The sequence below is a fragment of the Micrasema longulum genome, unplaced genomic scaffold, assembly GCF_059751315.1.
Source record: "Micrasema longulum isolate JH-2025_06_02 unplaced genomic scaffold, ASM5975131v1 h1tg001050l, whole genome shotgun sequence".
In the NCBI taxonomy this organism is placed as follows: domain Eukaryota; kingdom Metazoa; phylum Arthropoda; class Insecta; order Trichoptera; family Brachycentridae; genus Micrasema; species Micrasema longulum.
The window spans coordinates 311,697-334,772 of record NW_028278238.1 but is presented as its reverse complement, the minus strand read 5'-3'; the positions used below and the strand labels follow the sequence as shown (position 1 = coordinate 334,772).

General features: G+C 32.0%; 1 protein-coding gene and 2 long non-coding RNA genes across 3 annotated transcripts in view; 1 reads left to right on the top strand and 2 right to left on the bottom strand.

The window, feature by feature from the left end:
* Atet (ABC transporter expressed in trachea) overlaps positions 1–23,076 on the bottom strand; it is a 98,182-nt gene that overhangs the window by 21,606 nt on the left and 53,500 nt on the right. The gene's annotated exons all lie outside the window — the stretch shown is intronic.
* On the top strand, positions 15,411–18,311 carry LOC148277322 (uncharacterized). Its single transcript, XR_015823530.1, has 3 exons — positions 15,411–15,790; positions 16,192–16,929; positions 17,076–18,311. It is a non-coding gene; the product is annotated as an uncharacterized LOC148277322 (long non-coding RNA).
* LOC148277321 (uncharacterized) lies at positions 18,637–22,361 on the bottom strand. The gene is made up of 3 exons (XR_015823529.1): positions 22,201–22,361; positions 20,206–20,326; positions 18,637–19,170 (listed from the first exon to the last, which is right to left on the bottom strand). It is a non-coding gene; the product is annotated as an uncharacterized LOC148277321 (long non-coding RNA).

Sequence of the window (23,076 nt, the reverse complement as noted above, 5' to 3'; positions counted from 1 at the left end):
GGCATTCATTTTATTGACCTTTTCCTTACTTATAGTCAATCGAGTTAGTAATAAACTCCACATAAATATGAAAGTGAAATCTTTCATTTATACACGCTCATTCTATACAACGGAACTTTCGGGTTAGTCTGAATTCCATGTAATCATTCTTTACGCGAAATAGTTCACTACAGACATAAGCGCATTGACGCGCTCCCCATTTCCGTACTCGGTGGGCCGGCCATATAAAAATAGCGAGTAAAGACGCGCGCCTTTATACGCGCTTTACGCGTCGAGGTCAAGTATTCCGAATGATTTAGATTTCGTACACTCGATGACATCTGTTAGAATCTTGATGAAACACTAGGACACAGGGAATTATTAAAATTATCGACACAACAGCGCCAGCGCGCAGCGGTTCAAATGAGAGGTTCTAAATTTAGCGGCCTGCTGGAAAGTGGCACAGAAAAGGTTAAGTAATAGGTAAATATCACATCCTACGAATACCGATTAAAATTTATGAAATGTATTTAGAATAATTAATTGTATTTTAAAAATCAATACGGATGTTGTGGAGAAATGTTTTCATGCATAAATGTAAAAAAGAAATTCAATAAAAATACGTTGCTAGAAAAACGCAACATGTTTGGCCTTGGTACTCATGTGACGTCAAGATTCGTGACAATGCTCTAAACAAATTTGAATGGGCAGGAACAAATAAACATGAATCGTGACGTATTAGGGGCGTGGCCGAAGGAATGTCCGTTTTTGACGGAACTCAAAATTACAAATATAAAAATACCTTTTATGCTACTAATAATTATCAAAAAAATTGGACACTTACTCGACAGTATTTCATAGACCTGCACTACTTTGAAAATCTAAAAAAAAGTGATATTTCCCTATTGTAACAATGTTAATACTAGAACTCTCATAATTATCTAAAAAGATTTACATCTGTTGTTGGTTTAATTATACTATTTTTTTTAAATAAATATGGTCGGCGCATTTTAGGTATATTTTAAACAATAAATTATTCCTAAAATATTTCATATGCAGCCATATGACTTGAAAACATATTATAGAAATAAAATTACGTTTTTATTAAGAAAGTGATTATAAGATAGGTATTTTCTAAATTGATTAATGATTTATGCAAAAGTATCCCATACAGCTGCTCTGGGAGCGCGCCAAAAAAGTGTAAAAAAGCTCACGTTTTTAAGAAGTCTAGAATTGTTATCCACTACGTTCTACGAGCAGAGTAGGTATATACAAAATACTACGTGTCTGAAAACTGTACTCTGAAGTCTGAAAAGCTCGCACGGAACGCCCGTTCAAAGCTCGATAATAGCTTTTAGAACAATGCACGGCTCGTATCGCACTTTCGCTATCGATATTATATTGAAAAATGTGTGCTTTTTGCAATTGCTTTGTGCTGCGGACCGATTTTTGGTTATTGGCTTGACTGATCAAACACAAAAACGGAAAGATGAAATAATAGCAGCCAGGAGTTGTAATAACGTGGACACAATACGAGAATATCAGAACAATATCATATACAACATTCTAAAACGAGACAAGGACAGTAGAGACTAATTCAGGGCCAAGATTCAATGGGAAGCTAACAGAATTATCTTCGACTGTCTATAAAGAAAAACCGATATTTGTGTTCGAAATTGAGTATATTTGCATGAACATTTAAAGTACTTTCGTCGGTAACCTTTGTTTGAACATGTTTAGAAGAAAAAATCGTGTGCATATTCTGCTTTTCATACGGAAAACTTAATTTTAATTTGTAGATAAAATTGAAGATAAATGTTAACGTTCCATTGAAATCGGGACCCAGGGACTAAAATTATACAATAAACTACCAGACAAAACTAAACAAAATACCAGACAACCCTTACAAAAGTTGTAAAATTATATTATCTTCAACAAAAGAATGTAAATTTAAAAAATAAAAATTATTTTGTTAAATGAATGTAATCCGTAAGGGTTCATAAATAAATATTTTTTAAATAAATAAAATAGTATCTTAAAACATATAAATAGTTTTACTCAGGAATTTATGTGATGAATATATATAAAATTTTATCTGATAGTCTTTCAATATTTAGGTAGGTACCATCTACCTTTTTTATCTATCTCAGTGGTGCATAATACATTGTATTGTTCTCCTATTGCAGCGTATCTGGATCATATTTGCTACATAGAAGGTGAGGTGATCAGTTTTACAGTTTTACTTCAGGTGCTAGTCTAGGAACAATGAAATATTACTGTTTAACTGATTAGGCACTTTAGCTGGTATTTCACGTCCACTCCTTCAGGAATCGAACCCAGGAGCTTAAGCATGGTGGTAAAGGCGCCAACCATGGCACTACGAGGAAAAAACAAGATTTATCTCCACTCGATTTCCTTATTCGTGACTAGTATGAGGACAACGATCGAGTCGAAAACACTTGTCTGGAATTCTGGTTCTACCGACATAATTTCTGGAAAAATGAAAGTAGAACAAGTTTTGGGGAAAAAAATAGCAAATGGTCGATAGACATGGGAAGCAAAGAGTCAGATAATTTGTTGACAATTATAACTTAATTTGTACCTATATGTTATATACATATTTATTATGTACATATTTATTATATTTATTTATTATCATTATATTACATACACAAAATTATAATTTATACAAAATTGCTTTGACAGCCTAACTAGGGTTATTTACCCCGTTCTAAGACAGTAAAAAAAAATATAAAAATCAGTAATCAATACATACAAATAGTTATAAAGATAGAGGACAAAATGAAAAACAAAGTAAAAAATGGAGTAAAAACATGGCAGAAAATGTAGTAAAAAAAACGAAGCAAAAACATACTAAAAACAAAGTAATAAATGAAGTGAAAACATAGTAAAAGCATTAAAAATATATAAATATGTTTATAAAAATATTTTAAAACTCAGTAAAATGCGAAATAAAAACAGAATACATGGTACGAAACATATTTAAAGTCATAGTAAAAAAATGAATGTACGTGTATAGCAAAAAGGATATTTAAAATAACATAGTAAAATACCAAGTAGATAGAAAAAAAAACATATTAAAAAACAAAGTAAAAGATGTAATAAAAAAAATACATAGTTAAAACAAATTAAAACGTCATGAGGATCTTTAAAAATTAAACCTTAATTATTTTATTATTTACAAACTTATAGATTACATTCATACTTATTACATCCGTGTACACTTTTGCAAATACGACCCTAAATGATGATATTATTTTTGCCGCAACATATCGGTTTCTTAAAACAGGCATTGCCTATATTTCACTTGCTTTATCTATCCTTAGTGTTTAAGTAGAATATGTGTTTGTAATTTTACTTATGTGATTTTTTAATATATATATATATATATATATAAATAATTGTATTCTTCGTCCGCCTGGACACAGAATCAATTCATGGGCATTTATTTTTTAATTTTTATAATTTTTGAACCAGTTGGTTTGATTAAAAAACAGTTGACGTTATTGATAACTAATAATAATAATTAACAAAAATTATAAATATTATTTGTTTCCAATTTTCTTTTCCTTCTCTTGAACAATTCACACTTTGCTCTGGCGATAAAGCGTTTTTTTATGTCCTCAAAATCACACCGTACCGGGATAGTAATAAAAAAAGCCTTCCATTGGTTTTGAGAGTTGTTGAGTAAAAGGTAAGGCTGTTTTTGGCAAGTAGAGAAAATCCTGTCATACGGTCTTCCTAGTTGGCTGAGGTCGGAGCGGAGCAGAGCCTCTACTGGAGCCGAATTATCGACCCGAACCTCCCACGGCTCTCTAACCAAACGGTAAGTACAAAATATAGCTACCAACAGGGGTGGCGCATGGCGGTGAATCCTGATATCATTTTTAGTATTTGGATAATCAATAGATTTAAACCCCCTTGCCAATTGTTGAGGGTTTTAATTCATTAGATCTTATTTTTCCACAAAGCGGAGTTGATAATATAGACATCATCAGACGCCGGCGCGCTGTGACTCTTTTATTTATTTAAAACTTCAAGTGCAAAGAATAAGAACTTTGGCGAACTTATTTCTAAAATTAATAACTTCAAGCCAACCAAAAAATAAACTGGTCAAAAGAAGAGATTGGTCTAAATTTTGTACTAAAAAAACACAAATATACGAAGTTTATAAAAAAATACAAACACATGTTAAAATACAAGAAAAAAAAACCTAATTAATTAAACATAACGGTTGTTTTTTAATTGAGAGATAAGGCTTGCACATACTAATATTAATAGTATTTTTTAAAAAGAACATTATGTTATACGTATTAAATGACGAGGAATTTAGGTTCAGATAATGAGTTTGGGAGGAGATAGAAAAAGGAATCAAGGAAATAAAAAGGGATAAAAAAAATTACCCTCAATTTTAAATCAGAAAATATAATATGTCACTTTAGTTTAGTTAGAATGTAAGTTTAAGTATACAATTGTAAAGCGCCCTCGATTTTTTCAAATTTATTTAATTTTTTAATGGACCATTAAAATAAGCCCCAATTTTTTTTTCAATATTTATACACGGTTTTTCTGGGCCAGACCGCGAAACTTCAAAATAATATTTATCGTGAGTAAGCTTTAAAAATATCCTTATGAAATTTCTCCAAATATTGATTTCAAAAAAATATATATATTTACACAATCTCAAAATGTAGTAAATCCTTTATTTCTCGGACAAGCAGTCCCTCCACGAACCCCTACGCCTCTCCTACCCGCCGCTTCTCTTGTCCACGGCTGGTGCGTATCGCTTCGTTAGTCACGTTTTAATCTCAATTTTTTATTGAAGAGGAGGGGTAGGGGTTTGCGAAAGGGATGCTAGTCCAAGAAATCAAAGATTAACTCCATTTTGAGATTATAATAATAATTATTTTTACTTTAAAAAAATGCTTTTTGGAAAAATTTAATTAGAATTTTTTTAAAAGCTTACTGTGCGGAATGTTCTTTTGAAGTTTCGCGGTCTGGCCCTGAAAAACCGCGTATATCGTATTATCAGCGCTATGATTTTTAAATATTTTGTATTTCTGAAACAACTCCGCGTGTGACGTCAGAGGTTCTCTTCCGCTTATTCTCGATCAGTTCTGATTGATTCATGTGAACTAGTGACGTTCAAAGCGGTTCGTTTTTATAAACAAAAATGTACATTTTCAGAAAACTTTGCCGTACAATTGAATGCTCCAATTTTTACCACGCGCAAGAAAACATTTTTTGTATCCAATTTCTCATAGGACTGGAGTTCCTCATTGGGTGCTGTACGAATTGAAGCCGAGAGACGTCGTAAAAAAACAGCGTGAACTTATTTAAGTCCCCAATGCATGTTTTTTTTATCAGATGAGATTTAAAACGACATGCTGAGGAAACATATTTAATAGAAAACGTGAAATGATGTCCATGGAATATAAAATAATTTGTAGAGAAGGAAGAATTATGTTTGGGAAAATTATATGATTTGAGAATAGGAACTGATAGTTTAGTTATGATCTAATGATCTGATCAGCGAAAAAAGAGGGTTGTTGAAAATTATTGATGGAAACAAGGATTTGTTTCTAAAAAGCTATAAGCATCTTACAAACAAATAGTTAAATTCGGTAAACTATAAATGTCGATTAGTTTAGTACGTAAAGCACGTCCCTGTTGTGTAGGCTCGTTGGGGAGATGTTGGCTTTAGGGGTTGGGGTAGTATAAGGTACCTTCTGTAGGGAGCAGGTGGGAGGGGCGCTTGCTGTCTCAGGATTTGGGTCACTTTTCCGAGTCTCTCCAGAACTAGAGGAGAGAATATGTGTCAAAAACGATACGAAAATGTATATTTTATACACATTAACTGAAGGAAAATAACTCTAGCATAATAAAATGTCTGTGTAAGAACATCCGATGTCTCACTTTAGAGTTTATAAATGTGAATTATTAACCGGAAAAATACTGTGCTGGGATTCATCCTCATATTTTGAGTAAAATAATGTTTTTCGGTATCCAGGCGGAAAGAAATTTATTAATGTTTGTGAAATAGAACCAGGACTGCGCACGAGCGTTTTTTAGTCAACGTCTCCTCAGGTGAAAGTCTTAAAAAACGAAATCGATGGAGATAAGTCCGCCTCGTCGTGTACTGGTTTGCGTGCTCGTCTATAATGATTGAGATCCTGGGATTGATTTCCGGTAGTATGAGACATGAAATATAGATTTTTGAAGGTGGTTATACACTGCAATAGTTTATTGTTCTGGACTGGCACCTGAACCGTAGGACTGATCCCCTTATCTCCCCTGTATCAAAAATGATCCAAATACGCAACGATTGGAGTACAATGCAGTTTCCTATGCACCACTGGGTGGGAATAGAGAAATTATGATAATTAAACGGAAATTTACCATTTTATGTCTTAGGAAGCGCGTGTCTATTAGGAGTATAATATCCATTCTATAGCCAAAATCTGAATCAAAGTATTCGCTTATTTATATATTTTTTTATTTATTTACTTTTCTTTATACAAAAGTACTTTCGAATATTCTCCCTGGATTATGGCACTTAAGCTATGATTATTTTATAAACTATAAATATTTAACTTTGGCGTGTCTCTATCATTTTGCTTTTTTTGATTATGGGAGCTAGAACCATCCAAAACCCCAAAAAAAGCCCAGTTTGGTCTGCCGTCTTCGTACGTACAGCATACGAATATGATAAGTAATTTTGAAAAACGCAAACATTATCGCAACAGAAAATTTCATTTTGATATTCTTTCTTTAAAAAAAAAACAAAATCGGTTCAGTTTTGAGGTACAAAAAACGGGACAGCGAAACTTCGATTTTGTTGATTTCAGTTGGCCAAGATTAGCCTGTGTGCAGTTGTCTTTTTCACACTATATCGGGTACGTATCTGCGAGAGAGTGACGAAAGACAACGCATATCCTCACAATGTTAGTCAATATTGCTATGAAACCACTTATCGATTTTTCTTTGTCTACCGGTTTCTTCACTATAGTAACAAATATATTTATAAAACTAACGTGCTGATAAGACGCGAAGACGCGGTTACGTCTCGAAACCGGTAGAAATGGAAAATTCTTCCTGAAAACGCGTATCGACATGTCAGTAGAGCCGGTTTTGCAATACAAAAGTAGACAGAGAAAGTAAAAAAGTTAGTTATACCGTCTTGATTCATACCGGCAAAGACAGCGTTTTTAATCGTCCCCCCGAATATGAAATCGAACCTCGTGCTACTTATTTGGAGTTTGCATATCTACCAAAACTTCAGTTCAATGAAATGCGTTCCGGGAACACAACAAATATTCATTAATGAAAACAAGGTGATGTTCATTTTATTTATGCAAGAAACGTTCAACTTTGAATTTTAAGATCAGGTAACCACGGCTGCACGAGGGTGGAAATTTTCATTTCAACAAAATGATTCGATGCCAATGACGTCAATCCGTGTAAAAAACACCTAATGATATTTTAATTTTTCTACACCTAGACAGCAGTAGCAAACAGTGACTATTTTCATAGGTAAGCTATATTTTTTAAATAATTTGTACCTGCATATACATACGCATAAGTAATACTGTATATACACTGCTTCTTTTTCTGTAGTATTGTGTGAATACAACATCATCCCTCCGTTTCAGCTGCTGACAACAGAAGACGGAATACCTACTTATTTTGAATTGAAATAATGATTACCAAGAATCCACCAATAAAACTACAGTAAAAATTAATCGATTTGCGATATATGTATAAAAGGTAACTTTTCCATTATTTGAATACCATACATATATGCATAAGTATAAAAAAAACAATGAAATTCACTATTCCCAATAATATTAGCACTGAGTACAGCCATGTGATCGCCATTATCCACTCAGATCCTTCTAAAAATGATTATTGCCAAAAAATGGACACATGTACTGAGTGAAGCGCCCTAAAATTTCATTAAGACGGGTGGACGAAAGAACTGGTGTCAACTGTATACTATCAAAGGAAAATGGTCCTTAGTAAATAATGCTCGAAATGCTATTCTCCAAATAGAGAACCTTCAAATAATATATATTATCTGCAAGGCTACTTGGAGGAACAAACAACAACTGGGTTTTGAGATGTTGAAAAACAGTATACATATTGGATAAAGAAATAAGCTAAAGTAATCGGCCAGTTTTTTTCCCCCACTGGGAACGGGCTGGACGCTGGGTGCGCTTATAGATGTTTATATTTATTTTTTGAGCAAGATATAAACGGTGACGTTAATTTTTAATAAGAATAAATTGTGTTATTTGTTTTCCCATCATTAAAACTACTATAAAGCATTATTATCGGTAGTCAAATATAATGATAAGCTGAGCATAATCACTTATATGGACGATTCGCCTCTGCTAGATAGTAGATTCACAAGCGGCTTATACACACTTCTATTAGTAATCATGACTGTGACATGGTATAAACATGATATTTCAAAAACTACACATATGTATATTATCTTTGCATAAATTTAACATCAATTTGTATGATGGACTAAGCAGCTTCATTCGAAATGTATGTTTTAAATAATAACATAAACTTAGGAAAAAAATAATCAGCATCCGAACGTCTCACTTGTGGCAGTAAACCTTGATTTTTAATGATCAGACTTGAAAAAAACCGCAAGTCACGATTTTACTCATAAATTATATAAAATGGAGTTTCGATTCGGTTATTATGATTACGCTTTATTACCAAAATATTTACAACAATTTATTAAAAACCGCTGAAATTATGAAATATCTCTTAAAACAATATTTTTTAATAGCGATAACGATTCTACGTCGCCATAGACTAACGGATCGTGTTATTAATTTTCCATGGTGATATTTGGAGGACCGACAATCGACACAAGCTACTTTCTTTCTATAATGTATTCTGTATAAATTTTACATCACCCGTCTATGGGAGAAGTGCTCTCCCGAAACTGTAGTAGCGTTCTTTTAAAATAATAAAATTGTGTTACACTGATAACAAAGTTTTATTTTCATAATAATTAATAATGAAGTGTTACAAAGTGAATGGCGATTTAATGAATAATATAAAAAATAAGTTCAAAACATAATGACACAACACACATCAACGTTTTCATAGGATTGGCTCTTTTCTGCAAAAAATATGGTTAATTGTATTAATAAATAAAAATACAGAGTACTTAAAAAACATTATGATATGGGAATAAACATTTTTGAGGAAAAAAATAATTAAAATCAAAATTTAATGTAAAAAAATGTGTTAAAAAAGTGTTAAACAACTTATAAATTAAATATATATACATTGTTATTATTAGAGCTCACAAAAGGATGGGTTTATGTGTGCCCTACTTCAGGATTTAAAATAAAATAAATAAATTTAAAAAAAACATTCCAACTGCTGCGTAGATTGGATTATTTACTCTTTTCACAAAATTGCTATTATCTCAGTTTCTCTTTTCTATGGCTGGCATCTTTCTGCACAGCGACGTTTAATTTATTGACAGAGTATAAAAGCCTGACAAAAAAGTAATCGGTTTTCAAAAGAGTAAGACATAGAATTCTTTTCGTACCTTCCGGTGCCGTTCTACCACTAAAAATAATAGAATTTTATTCGAATCACGATTTCCGACAAAAAGCGGCTCATTTTTTTCCAGACAGCTATTTTTAAAAGAAACATCAGTAACCAAAGGAAATAATTGAAAAAAAAATATTATGACGTAAAAATATGATTTGAAATCCAATTTGTGAAGGTTCTTAATAATTGCTGAAAAGAATTCTAAAGAAGATATTCAAATATTGTTAATTCGACATTCAAAAATATCCTATCAATGTAAAAAAACCTTGTTAAAAGTTTGATACGGGATTTATTGGATGTTTTGTTGGAGTTAAAATCAAATAGCATAATATGAAGAATCTGGCAATTTTATATTCAATTATTACATTATCTATGTAGATCACTAACAATTTTTAACTCCTACTTTCCTTCATTTATCCTCCACCACTCCTCGTCAATTTCCTTCTTTTCCTTCCCACTATCTCCTTGGTTTGTCCATATTTCTTTTTTAAAAATTTATGGCATATTTATTTTTATATAGTTTAAACCGTCGTCGATTTATTTAAGCATAATGAGGTGAATAAATGTTATTGGAATACAGGCCCTACTATTGCATATATTTATGCATTTTTTATAGTTCCTATTTATTTCAATTCAATTAATTTATTTAAAAAAAAACAAGTACATAAATTAAAATTTAAGGCGTACATATTAAAACAAGAAAAAAAATACATTAAAGAGGCTTATGTCAAAGTAGTAGGAGAATCCTGCTCCGGAAAATCCCTTCGGATACGTGGAACAGATCAACATCCAGAGCAATGTTGTTCAGCATAGCTGTAGCCCTTCCAACAGGCATAACCTTTGGCAGGTTGGTCCTGTATATCGAAATATGAAATAATCTATGCTGACGCTGTCTTGGGTAATTATCAGGCAAACCATATGACAAACCAATGCTCTACATAATCTCAGGATTATCGACCATACCGCGCAACAATCGATAAAAAATTCAAGTCAAATACACATTCTTTCTAGTCTCTAAACTGTTGTAGTCAAGCATACTCTAGAGAAACTCAGTCGGGCAGAGCCAAGGATTATACTCGTATTCTTATGTAGTGATATCTCAGAAACTTCTTTTGGATTTTCTCAATCATAAGAGAGTACTTCAGTTCATGTGGCTCCCAAATCATCGAGCTACTCTCTAGTCTAGTTCGCACGCACTCAATACGCGGGTATTTTCAAAAACCCTGGCAGTACGCATAACAAATCCTAACATCTTCAATGCATTACCACTGATTGTCTCTATGTGTTCGTGAAATGTCAGGGTGCTCACAAATCTAACGCCCAGATCCTTAACATTTGATGTTCGTATCTGGCTCTGTTCATTCATTTTGTAGCGAAAAAATAGAGTTTTTCGGGCCTTAGTAAAAGACATGACCGAACACTTGGAAACATTAGGTTTAAGTTTGTTTCGTCTTCCCCATTCACCAGTGGCGAACCGTGATTTATTGTATAGGTAATCTATTAAAAATGTTCATTAATTTGTACTACATATAAGTACTTACATAACATGTAAGTAATGTAATTATAAATTACTACTTTTTCTGTGGTTCTGAGAAAATCAACTCAAACAACAATTATTACTAACCACGCGATATACGTAGCTTTATTCTACACTATTTCAATAGAATTCTAAACTCATACAAAAGTTTATTATCACATACCACAATGACATTTAGCAAATATTTTCATTATGATCTGTCATTGACAGTACTGTCAAGACTTGAGCACTGGTTGATTTCTTTTAAAATGAATAATGCCTAAAACGGCCACTGCGAACGCCACCTGTCCTATGTGATACAAAATATGTCAACGGTATCCCATCAAAGAAAAATAGTCCTTCGGAAATAATGTTCGAAATACTAGTTTCCAAATAGAGAATCTTCTAAAAATATTTGTAATCTGCAAGTTTGTTTTAGTACTAAAAAAGCCGACTTGGCTTAAAGACGAAAAATACAGTGTACTTTTTTTGTATGGAAGAATAAGCTGAGGTAATCGGCTAGTTTTATCGTTCAGTGAGAATGGACTGGGCGCTGGCGTTGGGCGTACTTCATAGATATTTTTTTGTAGAAAGATATAAACGGTGATTTATAATAAATAACAATTACTTTATATATTTTCCCATAAACATGGTTACTATAAATTATTATAATTTATTGCTTACTTTGACGATTTGCCCCTGCCATTCACATATATTAGATATATCCGCTTGGAGAAGATGAAAATCGACCAAAATTGTCACCTTTAAGAACAGTTTTAAGACATCCGCAAATAACAGAAAACGCGAGTTCAAAATTACATTTTTAATATTATTAATAAAAAATAAATGATTCATTTAACCTGTACATCTGTTTGGTAAAGGTGTATAGTGGGATTTTCGCATTAGATTAAGAGATGGGTACGTCTCGAAACCGGTAGACATAGAAAATTGATAGCATTCAACGGATCAGATAGGTTGAACTGCATAACTTGTACATGCACATTAAACATGCTACTTGGTAAATCGCCCGTCATTCCCAAAGTCACCCCCGAGAGGATAATATAACGTGGTTCTAAATATTCCCAACGGATCACTCGTGAAATTGTGGAACGGAATAACGCAACATCAGTTTAGTATGAAGTGTCAGGTTAAATACATCAACTTAGTTTGGGCTCAACATTCGATTATTCAAAAATAGAGCAGCACAAACATTAATTCAGTTATTCATAAATAGAATATAATAATATAAATATGGTGTATCAGTCGTTATTTATTTCACTAGTAAAAAAACGATTAACTTACAACAAACATGAATATTTTTTTTTTTATTCAGATGAACAAATATAAGTAATGAAAGTATACAACATTACTACTAAACGCAATTTTTATTTAAATTCAATACATATATTTACACTAACGTTACCCATAACGTAAAAGAAAAAAACAAATTTTGTGTACATAATGGGGAGTGATGTCTTACACATTTATTATTATGTACGCCCAGAGGGCCTTTTCATGACAGGTACAAAATTGAAATTCAAGCGTTTCATGGTATAACAAGGCAATATCTCGGTCTAATCACTATGTATCTAATAAACAGATTTTAAAAATATTTTTTTATGTATTGAATTGAATTATGCTTTATAGATATATTTATCTAAATATATAAAAGAAGGTAGGCACATAATTTGATGTCAAAAAAACAATTAAAACAGTTTTAGACAAAAAAAAAGAGTAGGTATAGTATAATATAAGTTCAAGTAAGTAGAAAACAAAAAGTCAACGCGATTTTTACAGCATTTTAATGATTAATTCTTAAAATACTGTGGTAAATAATTCCTTTGCGGGCTGTGATGTAACATCGTGTCACCGCAAGCAGAAGACTGAATATTACATGTTTGCTTTTTACTTTGGTTTTCTCACAAAATTCCAAATTCTTGGAATTCCACGGTTGTGAAAATAATATTTTTAGGTGAACTTCAACTAAAGAAGTAAATTTTGGGATTACTTATAATTTGAAAAAATTGACCTTCACGCACTTTAATAGCCATGACCTTTGTATTAAAAGCTGGAAACGCAGTGTGCTATACCATTTTAGAATCTCAATGAAATAGACAATTTATTTTTTAATTAGGCGCTTTGACCACGAGAGGTTAAACTTTAAAAAAAAAATTGCAAACCATGAAACTTTGAGCTTAAGAGTTTTCTTATAAAAAAATTAACTAGCGGTGTAAAAATAGTACCTTACATTCAAAAGCACACCTATCCCAGACTACTATCCAAAAAAGAAATTATTTTTATTTTATATGCAATCTTGGCACCGAAAAGAGTGACGAAGGGTGTCATTTTCTTACAATTTCTAAAAATATCGATTAACCCGAAAACTGTGAGACTTTTACTAAACATATATTTTTATTTTCTGGACCATTATGGTGTCCTCTAACCGGTATAAGGTTATCCATTAATTACGCCACACCTTTATATATTTGTTTTTATATATCCATGTTTTAATATTGTTTTTTATTTTTGTACAACTGAACTCGCTATAATGTAATATTGTATATTATAAAAGGCACTTGTGCCGTATAATAAATATTATTGGGTATAACCCAGAAGAACGCAATCAGTAAAGTAAAAAACTTCAGTGTAAATTTATGCAAAACATTCGAATATTGATTTTATTTCTCTGCCAAAAAATTTACACACAAAGACGTAATTCAACCTAACGAAAATACTGATTTTATTATTCGGTTAGAAAAAAACAAACATTCGCAGACATTTGTTTTCTTCGATCCTGACTGTCAGGCGATTGAGTTGGCCATTAAGTTTCACAAAGGCCATAAATACATAATATCATCGGGCAGAGCCGGAACACGTCATTTCGGATGCTGGGACAGATAAATCAATGTGATGATGTATTTTTTTTCAATTAAAATAAAAATTACTCTCTTCAAGCATTCTTGTCCTAATCCCGTCCAATTTACAATAACTTACTGTTCTTAAAAAAAATATTTGATTGTTGAAAAATATTTACGAGTACATGAAAATAACATTTTTATATGTATAAACTCATATGTATTTATTTGATATGTAATATATTTTCTTTACTAACTTTGTATACTTTGTGGAAATCTGTTATTAGTTCTGAGTTTAAACACTATGTCTGTTTGTTTACTATAAATATGTATGTAGAACTGTTGATTTCCCAAATAAAATAAAATAAAATAATAATTCGTGGTGCTTTGAAAATCGGCACACCTCGGTTCCTTGAGGTGTCTTGATCAACATACTCAAAATCCTCGATGGTGGGGTAGGTTAAGGAGGAGGGGGGAAAGGCTTAGTGATCATTTTTGGGCTAATTTTCTTACACTATATGGCATGGAATGCTCTCCCGGTGTCCGAAACCGAGAAAGAGCAGTGATGTTTCGGAAAAAAAACTTAGAACGCACTTGTTCTCAAATCATTTGAATAATTCCATAGCATGTGATAACAAAGTAAATTGTTTTACTTCAATTACTTTTTCGTTTTTTTTAAATTAAATTAATTTATTTGAAAAGGCGTTAGACAGGGATGAATTTTGTGTCTAGTCTTGTTTAATATATATGGTGAATAAATCATTCGAAAGGCACTTAACGGCTGGACAAGTAAGTTCATAATTGGAGGAAGGAAGTTGTCCAACCTGAGATGCTGATGACACCACATTTATTGCATCGTCAGAGATTGAAATGAAAGAACTAATTGACCGAATAAATGCTGCTAGTTTAGACCTGGGACTCTCAATGAATATAAGCAAAACTAAGTTTATGATCATTGATCGAGCTAATAAAGTCGCACCATTATCCTGATTGCGCAACTTAGAAAGAGTCAACAATTTCATTTATCTAGGTTCTCTCATCAGCGATGGTGGTCGGTGTGACGGTGAAATACGGCGACGTATAGATATTGCCAAAAGTGCTATGAGTCGGCTGGTGAAGATTTGGAAGAATCACAGTATAATCATAAACGCCAAAGAGACTGCTGAAGGCCTTGGTTTTATCAGTGTTCAGGTACGGTGTGGAGTGTTGGACACTGAGGGAACCTCAAAAGAAAAAAAATCGAAGCTTTCGAAATGTGGTTTTAGCGGTGAATGCTGCGGGTTCCGTGGACGGCCAGACGTACTTTTGCATCTTTATTCCAGGAACTGGATATAGAAGAAAGACTAACACAAATTTAAAACTTACATTTAATCATGAAATTCACAACTATAATACACGACATGCAAAAAATCTTCACATTCTTCATTTTGTTCCACGAAGTTCGGCAAAAGGTCTCTGGGGTGGTATTCTGAACCACTCTCGTGGGCCTCTCTACCTCGTTAAAATCATTTTGGTATCCTGAACGAATCTCGTAATAGGTATCGTTAAAACCACGCATGCGCACAGCACACAAATAAACTAACCTTGTAAATCTGGCAAACGTCAAACATGCGACCCGCGAGATGTTTCGTTTTTAAAAATGTATGTTTATTTTTTATTGTGAGCTACTAAATTGGCAATTAAATATATTGCGTCATCTGTAAAAACTCAAAAGACGCCATTATACAAATTACGACAAATCCATTTGTGCTCATAAATTGGAGGTTCGTAAGTTTTTTTTAATTTGTCGGGACATTTTTAGTCTTTGTCAAAAATAACGGAGTTAATACAGGTAAGTATTACATTTAATCAATTTAAACACGTAATATACTGTCAAAATATTAGTCAGATCGATTTGAGGTCTTTTTTCCTCGATCCAGATCTGGCACAGTTTGAGTATGTCAGTCGGTGTTGATTATATTTTAACACTAAATTCGTTTCTAATTTATATTAATTATTAATTTATATATACATACATTATCAAAGGGAACTCGGGATACACATTTAATGAATCTTAATCATGCTATAAAGGTTCCTAAAGATTGCCATATTGAAGCTAATTGAATGACAAGACAATGCATTGATTGATTATTTAGTATTCCCAAAGGCATACGGGGGGCCGTCGCCTTTTGTACTTTCTACTTTTGCGTAATTCACTATTTCAGACATTTAAATAAATTATGTTTTTCACAGATTTTTATCAATAATGCAAACATTCTTCGCTTCCATGCAGGTGCTCCCTCGGTTAACTAGTGATAACTATGTTAAGATAATATGTTATGAGGAAAATAATGAATCAGGTCATTAAGGAAACTGACAGGGAAGGTGTGCCTACATTAAGACAATTTCAGTAGAATTATAATATATGGAACGCAATAAGCAATATTGGATACTTGTGGGCTGAAATAAAAAAGTAAAAAATGAAAGGTTCCTGTAAACAATTGTGCCCGCAAATGATGAATTTTGAAGAAACTCTGGAAACTATCACAGATGATATAGTATAGGACTTCAACAATGAAGATGTTAACGAGTTAATTGAATATCACTCAGAACCTCTGTCAAATGACTGCTTAATTGCAACAACTGGTAAATGAAATACACAGTTAATGTAAGGAAAAAGCTGATAAAATTGTCTTTGACACTAAAAAATATGAATGAAGCCTTATCTATTTTGAAAATTAAATACAGCATGTTATTATATAGAACTCTTTATCAAGAAAACAAAAAATATGGAAGTATTTAATTAACTCTTGAAAAATTTATAAAGAATCACCTGAAAGCACTTAAACACCTCATTAACTTAATTAAAAAATACATATTTTTTACATCCCTCGACTTTCGAACATTCAACATTCGCACACATTTTCAAGAACCAATTATGTGCGAAAGTCTACTGTATTTCAATGCTTGGGACAAGATGTCGCTCTAATGGTTAGTAATACTGTAATTATATGTCTGTATACTGATAACATAATGAATCATTACATGCAAGAACATTTTTTGCTCAAATTATAATTGAAGCTGTAAGGTTTAAATATCAAATCAAAATGCATATAAATTTTGAATCCTTATTTCAGATTTGCTGTCACAATCTCTGAATGTGTAAGTACAAAATGAACCAGTGCAAGATCTGTTTGTTTGATCCCATATCGTTGAAATATACTTATTCTTCTGACATTCTCAATTATTAAAAGGTGTCAAACCAAAAAATAAAGTCACTAATTATTTTTATTAAGGTTGTGTAAGGTATCTCATCATTTCCCTATCCGCACCATGTGGTGCATAGGGCACTGCATTGGCACATCAAATGCAGCATATTTCATCATCGGTTACATGAAGGTGAGGTGATCAATCTTACACTTCAGGTGCTATTCCAGGGACTGAAACATTAGAGTGAACGTTAAGAATAAATATTTTCTGTTGATCCTGCCAGGCATCGAACTTGGGACCTCAAGCACGGTCGGCAAAGGCTCCGACTACTACCCTACGAGGCAGACATATCTCTACCCAATTTCCTTTTCCAGAATTTATATAAGAGTTGCCGTAAAGCCGAAAACGCTCGTCCAGGGTTCTGCTTTCATTTTTCAAGCAGAACTGTTTCCTTTGTCAGCTTGGACACGGACAAAGGGTATGCAATATTATGTTTCCTAGAATTTGAGTTCATTGTTGGTTGCCATAAAGGAATAATAGAGCATAATATATTTAATCAATTTATTCTAAATTTGTTGCAACAGAGAGGGAAAACATTTTTGAGAAGAGAATATGGAAGTATGGGCATTTACAGGGCTTATGACCAAATTGAATTTTATTAAATTATTTCTCCCTAGGGAGGAAATCCAGCCAGTCCGCAAGTATTTGGACGATGAGTACGTCAACGTATGAACAATACAATAAATTGGTATAATATCAAAATTTGTTATGTTTAGAAATTTTTCATGAATTAAATGTGAACACAACATGCACAAATAATTAATAAAGTAAAAAAAAAAACTTTTTTTTAATCGACTAAATTTAATTTTTGTAACTTTTTATAATTTTTATGTGTATTTTACATTTTTTTTGGACTTTAATATTGTTATTTTAATTTCACTAGATTTTTTCCCCTATGCTTATTATTATGGCATAACACGGCAACAGCCTAAAAAAAATCAGTACATTAATATGTAAACTGTGAATCAATTGAGTTAAATTGGGTTGTGGTCCTATGACTATCGTCATGGACTCACGGTTCAAAGGTCCGTGGTTAGAATCCCATTCCATCCCAACTTGATTCCTATTTTCTAATAGAGAGTTATTTACAACTCGTCGAAAATGGCCCCTTAAAATTAAATGTTTAAGTAAATCATAAGAACACAAATCTCTTTTAAAAAAATATATAAATATATAATGAATTTTTATACCGTAGAATAAATAAATGTAGGTAATCATCATCATCATTTCAATTCCGCACCTAATTGCATAGGGCACTGCATTGGTACACCAATCGCAGCGTATCTTGATATTTTTGTTACTTAAAGAAAAGATGATCAATCGTATGCTTGGGGTGCCAGTCAAGGGACTATGAAATATTGTACTGTAAAATCACCTTTTAAAATAAATATTTCATGTCTACCATGTCAGGAACTGAACCTGAGACCTCTTGCATGATAAGCAAACGCGTTGAGAGGATGTGATAATACATTTTCTTGTAACAAAAGGTAATATAAATAAAAATAATTTCAAATGTACTGTTTTCGTAAAACTAACTAACTAAAACTAAAGTAAATACAATTCTTGGCCAGAGCCCTTATTTCTCCCGGTGAAAGTGATCACATTAAGGTTCCTTATAATTGAAATATGTGTTTAAATATTTATGTGTGAGATATGACTATATTTTAATTACGTGTGAAAAGGAAACTAAAACACCAAAATATTTTTTCAATAACAGTACTTGCACTGTAGTTTATAAGTTTTTAGGTATAAAATAATAAAAAAGAACTACAAAAAACTAACTAGAATTTAGCTAATGCTCTACATTTGTGAGAAAAGGTTTGAGTGTTTGATGTAGTTGTTGTAGACTCATTTCTGTAGTCCGCTTTTCTGCTCTGCCACATATTTACTCCCATTTTCTCAGATGATCATAAAGGTGTTAAAAATTGACACCAAATTGCAACATTTGATATTTCCTCTTTGCTAAAAATAAAAAAACAAAAAATTATATAATTTACAATACATTTTTAATTACATTTATTACAAAATGACATACTAAAATAAGCACTTAAAATAGTAAAATATATCTTATTTAGGTTAGTTGGAAGTTATTCATCAGGTATTGCAATAAACCTTCCAATATACATATTTTTGTATATTGTACTTAAGTGCACGTACATGCAAAAATCAAACACCTTAATTATTCCGCATATTGTTAAACCTTTTAAAAAGAAAACTTTGAAGGCTATATTTTGTGATTTATATGTTTTATTTCTCAGAGCAAATTATTATGCAGTAGAGGTAATATTTTTAAAGTTGTCTGTAGGTATTGTGATTATGATATTGCAATTCAAATATGTGTAAGCTGATTAATTCTAAATATTCAAAATGATATAAGCAATGTCATTTGTAATGGTATAACTTTGTATTTTCCATATGGTAACAAATTTCCTTTTGTTAGGACATGCCAACGTGAGCTGTAGAGAAAATATTTAATATAATATGAATTTTAAACTAATACAAGATATTTTTTGAGCACTTACTTTATTTTTAAAAAAATCTTATGTACTTTGGCTCTTAATCTGTTTGGTAATAAAAAAACATTTGAAAAAATAACAAATTGGGTATTATTTAAAGCAAATCTAATAAATAGTTTAATATGGAAATGAATGATGATTGATATTTAAATATACAAATGTATAATAACTGTGTAGGTAGTGATATTTCATTGTTTTTGCAACATCTTTAATACCCAGAGACTGGTATCTTAACTATAAAAATATATATATTACAATTTTTATAATAATAACTGAAGTATTGTATCCTTTTTTATTTAGATTTACTTTATAATAAAGATATCAGTCATAAAGGTGTAGCGACGAATCTTGCTACTGATTATTTCAGATTTGTGAATTTAAGTACCACTTATCTTTCATTTTTTAGTAAATTACAGTTTAAAATGAGAATTTTCAAGAGTGCAAAAAAAACTTGAATTACTTAATAAACAATGTGTCCCACCTCCAAGCAGATGACGAATATATCCTATAGTTTGATATCCATATATTCCATTACAGCATAAATTTAAAGAGCCAATCGATATCATCCCTTCGAAAGATCCGCTTTACTGGTTTAATATAATCTGAAAAAATACACTTATAACGGTTATAAATTGTTTACAGATGTTCTAAAAGAGAATGAGATTTTTTTTAGAAGATAATATCATTAAAAGTCTAGACATTTATAGAGCTTACTATTTTCTACTATTATTATTAATATTGATATAATATTTGTTTTAGTGCAAAGGTATATTTAAACACCACTATTCATAACATAAATTATATTATATTACAATAACCTTAATAATATTGTATCCTTTTTATAACACATGCTGTGAGCTATTATAAAGGGTGATGGGTTTAGCAAAATTAAATATCTTAATAATAATAATAATAATTATGGATAACTTATATAGCGCCATTTTCGTAATAAAATACCTCAAGGGCGCTTTACATGGTGATTCTATTGTTAAGTTAATTTAATTGAAGCTTTTAAATTTGTAATTTAATTAAAATAATTTATTTTGTTGTCACGAGCTACGGATTTATTCAAATGATTTAGAGAACAAGTGGGTTTTAAGTTTTTTCCGAAACATCACTTCACTTTCACAGCCTCGCACCTCTGCTGGGAGAGCATTCCATGCCATAGGGCATATGTGTATGCATGTCCAATTGTCTTTCATTGTTTCTTAATAAACATTTGTAATTTTTCACGTCTCTGAGGGAGTTTGTCGTTACAAGATTCTCTTACTTTTTTAACATATTATTTTCTGGATATTATGTATACCTGTGTTATTTTTATAAATACCTAATTTTACCTTTTTATTTTCATTATTTCTATATGTGTGAATTAAGATGTTCTATTTTGTAATGTACATATATATGAATAAATAAAATTGAAATACCACCACTAAACCACTAATAAAATAAATATTAATTATGAGGAAGACTAATGAACAAAGAAGACCAAAAAAGAGATGGCATGACCGAACCCAACAAATTATTTGAGAAGGATCTCATCAGTGGTACGGGCGGTACGGCAATACTTTGTAAGGCTCCCCTCCCACTAGGCAGCCTGGCTGCGGCAGCTAATACTACATATGACGGCTTATTAGATACCGCACACTAGGCAGCCAAGAATTCCTGGCTGCGGCAGCCATTAGAACGCGTTTGACGTGCACGGCAGCCAACTGGCTGCCTGCAGCCAGAACGAGACAAAGCAAATGTATGTGACTGCCTCAGTCTCCGCGCACTTGTCGTAGCAGCCAGAAGTATTTTATGAAACGAATTTGCAATGACTTTCGATACAGAAGATCCATAAAATAATTTTGAAATGAACCCTTTCAAGTAAAGGATGAATTCAATATCTTCTTTTTGGTTTGCGATAAAATGTAAACAAAAACATCTTCCACATCCATTTTATTTGGACTGGCCGTCAGGCTGGCTGCTTTAACTGGCTTTGCAAAATTTTGACTGCGGCAGCCGAGCTGCCTAGTGGGCGGGAAGCCTAATTATCAACAAAAAAATTCAAGGGGAACATAAAAGCTGTTAATATATTACTTGCGATTTTAACCAAACAAAAATACTGCTGAAACGATAAGTATTTACATACATAATAATTATTTACATTACGAATATCAACAATTAAAACTAACAGTTTGCAGTAGCGGTATTGCTGTACCACTGCGGATATGGTAATACTTCAAAAGTTGGAAAAATCAGCACACATGCATGAGATTTTGTATGACTGCAAACGCATGTGTGTTGTATATCCTCCGGCTGTCCCGGGGAAAACGGCTTGGTGGTTTGTTTATTTTTTACTAACACTAGCTTATTCTTAACCTTTTACAATTTATAAATATTATAATGATTAACAACTTGAGAAAAACTCGTAAGGTAGGTTTAAACCGTACACAATATATAAGTTTGATTAAAATACCGAATTAGATAAACATACCTTCAAATGATGATTCCTGTTGTCGCGCAAGATGTACATTTAGGGACGCTGTGGTTCGTATGCAAGTTTCTATAGAGTACAGTAGGTATTTCACAGAGGTTCTATAAAAATAAACAAAATCCCTAAGGACATGTAGATCCGGGGCATACTTTTCATTCACAAAAGTAGTTGAACTGTCACTGTATGTTTGTTTATGTTTTGCATTGTTGCAATATAAAAAGTACAGTTTGGCGTGTAGAAAAAATAAATACCCCACATGGCAAACGTTATAAATTTTCATCAGGATAGCAAAAGCGTTATATTTTGTAATAGGTATATTCATCTCGTCAGTGACGCATGCGCACGAGTATTTTTTCACATTTTCGACACTCACGCTCTTGCGGGTAGATATCGAACTATGAAACGTCAATTATAAAACCGTCTAAATAACGAGAAATAACGATTGAGGTTTGGTAAATTCAACATAATTAAGTATTTTGGGTCATTCTTAAGGTCACAATAATGTTTCTATTGAGAATCATTATTTTTGGTTTTATGTGTTCGAATTCATTTACGTAATTTGACATGTAATCATCAGAATTGCCATATAGAATACCAAGTTTAACCGCGTTCAAAAAATAAAAATCCCTAAATTACACCACGTTATATTCTCGTCCGAAAGTCGAGATCATCTCGTGGGTGTCGAGAGTCATCAGAATACCACTGCTGGAATACATTGGTCGTATACAATTTAATAAACTGCCTGATGACCTTAAAAATGAAATGTCGAGTGGTAAATCTCAAAGACCAGAAATGAAGACCTATTTCTTGAATCTTTTTGAAAGTGATAGTTTTTAGCTCAGTTTCTGTGAATAGTCTATATATTGTGTTTTAGGT